Below are 6,000 nucleotides of genomic sequence, written 5' to 3'. Positions count from 1 at the left end.
GTTAGTAGTTTAGACTATTTTTGTTTGTTTTTTGGTAAAGAAATCTCAATTGAGTTTATTATAACAACTCAAAGTTTTCTTGTTTTTTGTTTTTAAAAAATAATTAAGAAATAATTTAATTAATTTTAACTAATAGTTAACTAATCTTGAAAGATCTATATCATGAACTAAAATGTTATACTGATTAGCTGTTCTGCGGAAAATTTTTTAAAAAATGGCTATTTTCATAGCCAAACTATCTTTTTATAAAAACCAGATATTTTTCTTTTAAATATAGAAATACAAACAAAACCTCGATGTCTTGTGTAAAATGAGCTCAATATGTTGAATGCTTTTTTATTTATAAGCCAATTTCCTCATTTTGTATTAGAGCGACGCATAGTGCAGCCGTTCGTATACTGGTACCCGTCTAAATAATATTTAGATTGCCCGCTTGAAATGCGTCGATTAATTACAACTGGTAGAAAAAGTTTAAAAAATATGTGGATATAAAAACTTAAAAATATGTGGATTTACGAACTTACCATGGCCCGTATTATACTTGGTAACTCCGACAGTTAATTGATAATTCCACACCGTCAGTTTCAATACTTATTCTTTATACAACCTTTTTACAACCGTTTTATTTCAACAATATTTAGTAAATGGTAGAAAATAAAAAATCTTTAGTATCTTTCTTTTGAGTTAACAATTAATGTTCAATAATCTATAATTAAGAATTAAAAAAAAAAATTTTAAATCTTATTTCCTACAAGGAAAAAATTTTGTCTGTTTAATCAGTTAAACGCCCAGACTTAACTAGTTACCTAAACAAATTAGTATCATAATAACATATTAACAATTATTACGATAAGAATCTCGTTCATGACATATGTGCAGAAAATTTCTCCCCGCTGTTTTAATGTTTGAAGAAATTATAAGCTTACTTCAAAATGCTCTCCCTTTAGTTCAGAAGGGACAAGACAATTAATTTATTATATTATAGACATAATTTATTATATAGACATTTATTTTTTTTATATTAAAGACATAATTTATTATATTATATATATTTCTTATATTAATTTATTATATAATATATATATATATATATATATATATATATATATATATATATATATATATATATATATATATATATATATATATATATATATATGTATATATATTTATATATATATATATATATATTTATATATATATATATATTTATATATATATATATATTTATATATATATATATATATTTATATATATACATATATTGAACGTCGTAATAGCATAAAATAAGTAATTATTTTTAAAAATAACACGATGTTTTTTATTCTTGACATAAAATCGTAAAATTTATTTACATTTTCAAAAGATTATTTTACAATAATAAAAAACTCTGAAATATATATTAAAAAATAGAAGTCTTTACAGAGAAATATTAACGGACAAAAAATTATACATAATAAACCTATATATTTATTACAAAATAACTCGGTAAATAATTAAAATAACCCATTGTCAAAAAAAAAAAAAATTTATATATATATATATATATATAAATAAACTAACAGTAGAATTAATAAGTTTATAGAATAATGTAAAGCTTGTTTATCAAGTGAGGGACTTTCCCATTTTATGTGGAGGGCTTCTTTTATCTTTAATTTGTGTTTGCTTGGGGCATTATCCAAAATCTCAAAAGAATCACAGTTAGCCAAATTTTTGCAATTAAGAGATAAATTTAAGTGTTTAAATACATGAGATTGTTTATCACTTTTAAGGTACTCATTTATTCTAGTTGCCAAGTGTCTGGAGGTTTCTTGAATATAACTGGCGTTACAGCTAGCGCAAGAAAATTTATAGACAAAATGAGATTTAAGCAGTTTAGGAAGTGACTTATTTAAGCAAAAACAATCTTGTATTTTATTAGTAGTGAAAATTAATTTTATTAGAACATCCTTGCAATATTTATGAACAATTTTTGAAATTTTCCTTTTAATGTGATTAGAGTACATTCCAATGTATGGAAGCTTAAAGTATCTTATATTTAAGCTATTAACAATGTTAGACACAGATGGGTTCATTTTCTTATCAATATAGGATTTAATTTCATAGTCAATAATTTTTTGCGGAAATTTATTATTTTGTAAAACTAATGATAGATTCTTAATATCTTTATCAAAACCAAACCAAGAATTATTAATTTTAAATGTACGATCAATCAAACACCGAACAAGTCCAAATTTGTAGCAAGAGGGAATAAAACTAAAAAAATTTTGTAAAAGACCTGTATACGTTTTTTTGTGATAAACTGAAATCGTAAACGAGTTGGATTTTTTAATAAGTACATCTAAAAAAGCCATCTGGTCATCTTATTCTTTTTCCATAGTAAATTTCAGATTTTTATGTTGTTTATTGAGGTGTTTGAAAAATTCTTGAGCTTCGTATTCAGAATTAAAAATAGCAATTATGTCATCCACATATCGTTTATAAAAAATGGTGCTGTAAAAGAGCAGTTATTGACCCATGTTTGTTCATGATATCGGATGGGTTATCATATGAGTTCTCCTTTAGCGCCCATCTTAGCTAATATTTTCGTCGGATATCATGATAAGCGCAATAGTAATTTAAAAGAATAAAATTTTAATAACAGCTACGGTTCGTAGAAACGAACTTTTTTAGTTTGATGACTGTTTATTTATATATAATTCCATATAAATCACCACTTTTAAGTCTTTTTATAGCTGAAAAAATATTAGGCTTGCATAAGAAAATAACTCAAATAAGATTAAAAATATTATATATGCGAAGTATGCTTACCTCCCATATACAATATTCAGGAGGTAAAGTATTGGATTGGAGGTATGCTTAACCCCCCCTTGCCCACTAGAATTTAAAAGTCCTAAAATACCTTAGAAATGAAGAACCTTTTTTTTTTTTTTGAGTAGACGCAAATGTAATATAAAATAAAAAAATGTTTCAACATCAACCCACCCCCTCACCAAAGATTCCTGGTTCTGTCACTGTTGCATGCATAAATACATACATATGTATGTATGTATATATACATACTAGGGTAGTTCAAAAAACAAAATTTTTGAAACGTATCTGCAGCTCGCACCTTAATGTGTTCTATACAATTATATATAATTAACCTAAACTTTAAGTTGAAGGACTTTATTAAAAGGTATACAATTAAAAAAAGAAATTTAGGTTTATTGAGTTAAGTGATTTCTCACAGTTGAGAAATCACTTAACTCAATAAACCTAAAAAATTCTTAAATACAATATGAATAAAAAATTAACATTGTCAAAGTTAAGCACTGATCTTAATATAATTACTAAAGAATAATAAAAAAATGGAAAGAAAAAAATGCAAAAGGGACAATACGTTACAACATGTCTAACAAATTTTATTCTGAAACTACTAACTTCAAATCAAATTCAAAATTCAGAAATTTAACTTGAAAATTTTAAAATCTGAACTAAAATAATGGCTTTCAAAGAAAAGAAAAATAAGTAATAAAATTTAATTTTTTAAAGCTAAGCAATCAGAGGCGCCTCTACAAATAAATTAAGGGGTAAGAGGGGGGCAGGGGTGGAACAATCCTTAGAAAGGACCGGCTGGCTTCCTCAGAAAAAGAAAAAAGGTCCTCAAAACTAAAATTTACCCAACCGAATTGTGTCAAATACCCAACTAGCCGACTAAATTCGTAAAAAACCAACTATAATTTAAGATCACCTTCTTTGGAGGAGAGGGGGTCGAAACACCTCACACACACACCTGTAAAATCGCATTTGTAAGCAATAACAATAATCAAAAACAATAAAATATAGCAATAAGAAATATGGAGTTTAGCAAAAATTATTTCTACCCTTAGGAACTTTTAAAAAGTAAGATTAAAAGTCAAACCAAAGTGAGAAATGCTTAAAAGATGCATGAAGGGGCTATTATAAAAAAGTCTTTTTAACTATCAAGTAAGTTCTCATAAAAAGGGCACTATCTAAAGAAAGATAAAGCTAATTACAATGCTCTTTGAACTATATTAAAAACTATTATAAATATAAATAAATTATGTTGCTACATAAATAGGTATTAAAAACATTTTTATATTTCAAGTTAGTAAATGAACTTAAATTCCACTATTTCCTTACTTTACTTTGAGAATAGAACCAATACTCTTTAGGTTTGCATGATGTTTTTAGAAAAACATAATAATCTAAACAATGATCACACTGAAGCTGTTTTGATTGTTTATAGATGCCTCAGACAATCCGCTCACAGTTTCACTTGACTTCAGGCCATGCAGCTTCTTCAAAATTATGCTTAAAGTCATCAAGACTTGCTCTTTGATCTGCAATCTTACTTGGCAACTGCTTTAAAAATTGTTAGGTGGTAATTTTAGCACTCCCATGTAAAACTTGTTGGACAACAGTTCTTTCTACAAACCAACAGAGATGGGTATGATCTTTTTTGAAAGAACACAATTTTCAAATGCTTTTAAAAGTTTATCAAAAAGTCTCTGTTTATTTTTACCTACACAGTTTTTTTTATTTATGTATTCAAGTGGGGTAGACATAGGATCTGCACTTGAAGTCGATGGAATTTCTAAAATTTCTTTTGATGATTGATCTTCTTCAGATGTAAAATCTTCTAGACAAGGATCATTCTGAATCTAAAATAAATAAAACATTTTTCTAATGCAGTTTTTTAATTATTTGAAAGCTGAAAGCATCTAAAATCAATTTCCATACTATAAGTTTCCATTCACTAGGAATGCATTGTCGATTAAAAGATTCTAACCAATTAACCAACCAGATTCAATTAATCGCAAGTTTAAATTTGTTGGGTGGCGGAGAAAGGAGGCTATTGGTTGAAGAGGCTATTGCAGTTGTAAATCTTTTGCTTGGATATGACACAACTGAGAGGTAATGATTCTATATTCGAGGTAATATGTGATGGTGATTGTTCAAAACTTACCTGCTTTACTACAGGATTATGCATAATCCACCTTAATAGTTTCATTGGAAATAATTTAACATCCTTAGAAGATAAATAGTGTGAAGTGAGTTGATAAATTTTTTGAAAGCTTATTATTTTGAAAGTGTAATTTTGTTTCAGTGTACACATAATAGAACTCATTCAATCAATTAAACAAGTAAATTAAATGAAAACAATTCTTTCAATCATTTAAACTATAACTAACAATCTATTTAGCGATCAAAAAAAGCAAACAGTGGATCAAAGTATAATTTTTTATTTCTTAGATTATTCTTAGATGGAATGGCATAGTAACATGTTAAAATAGCTTCTTTCAAAAAAAACAATAAATAATACATCAGTACATTGATGTATTATTTAACAAGGTAAACTGTGTTTGAAATATAGTCTTAAATAAATTATAAATAAAAATGTTAAGTACGTTGTGTACGGGTATATAAAAATGAACACTAAGAACATTTTTAGTAATATATCTGTTTGTTATCATTAGCTCTTTATATATAAACCAGTCGTGGTCAGAAAAGGCGTGCGATCGCACTACAAACTTGACAACGTGTGTAATTGTTTTTTTTTTGAAAGCTTGACCACGGCTTTTTAGATAGCGCTGAAAAAAACCCACAAAGGAAAAAAAAACTTAAACAGGCTAAACTATATAAAAAAGAAATCTTAAAAAAAGAGAAATTTTTAAGTTACACTAAGCTTTCAAATAAAGTTTTAAAACTTTATTTGAAAGCTTAGTGTAAACAAATTTTATTAGTAAGTTTACACAGCATAACAAAAACAAACAAAAAATCATAATAAGAAAAATGACTATATTATGTTTTCGGCTGTTAAATTTATGGATTCATCAAAAGTTTATTTTAAAAAATCGTTTTTGTTGTTGTTTATAAAATTATTGTACAAAGTTTTTTTTAAAACATTTATATTCATCATAAAAAATACACTTTTTTACAATATCTTTCGATAATTTAAATCAGGAATGGCCAAATAGCGGCTCTTAAAAGGTC

At 26.1% G+C, this 6,000-nt stretch overlaps 1 long non-coding RNA gene across 1 annotated transcript; it reads right to left on the bottom strand.

Moving 5' to 3' along the window:
- Positions 1-4,015: 4,015 nt before the first annotated feature.
- On the bottom strand, positions 4,016-5,249 carry LOC136091450 (uncharacterized). Its single transcript, XR_010643988.1, has 2 exons — positions 4,747-5,249; positions 4,016-4,667 (listed from the first exon to the last, which is right to left on the bottom strand). It is a non-coding gene; the product is annotated as an uncharacterized LOC136091450 (long non-coding RNA).
- Between the last annotated feature and the right edge of the window lie 751 nt (positions 5,250-6,000).

Source organism: Hydra vulgaris, chromosome 15 (assembly GCF_038396675.1).
Source record: "Hydra vulgaris chromosome 15, alternate assembly HydraT2T_AEP".
In the NCBI taxonomy this organism is placed as follows: domain Eukaryota; kingdom Metazoa; phylum Cnidaria; class Hydrozoa; order Anthoathecata; family Hydridae; genus Hydra; species Hydra vulgaris.
The sequence above is the reverse complement of the archived record's forward strand: the minus strand, read 5'-3'. Positions and strand labels throughout refer to the sequence as shown.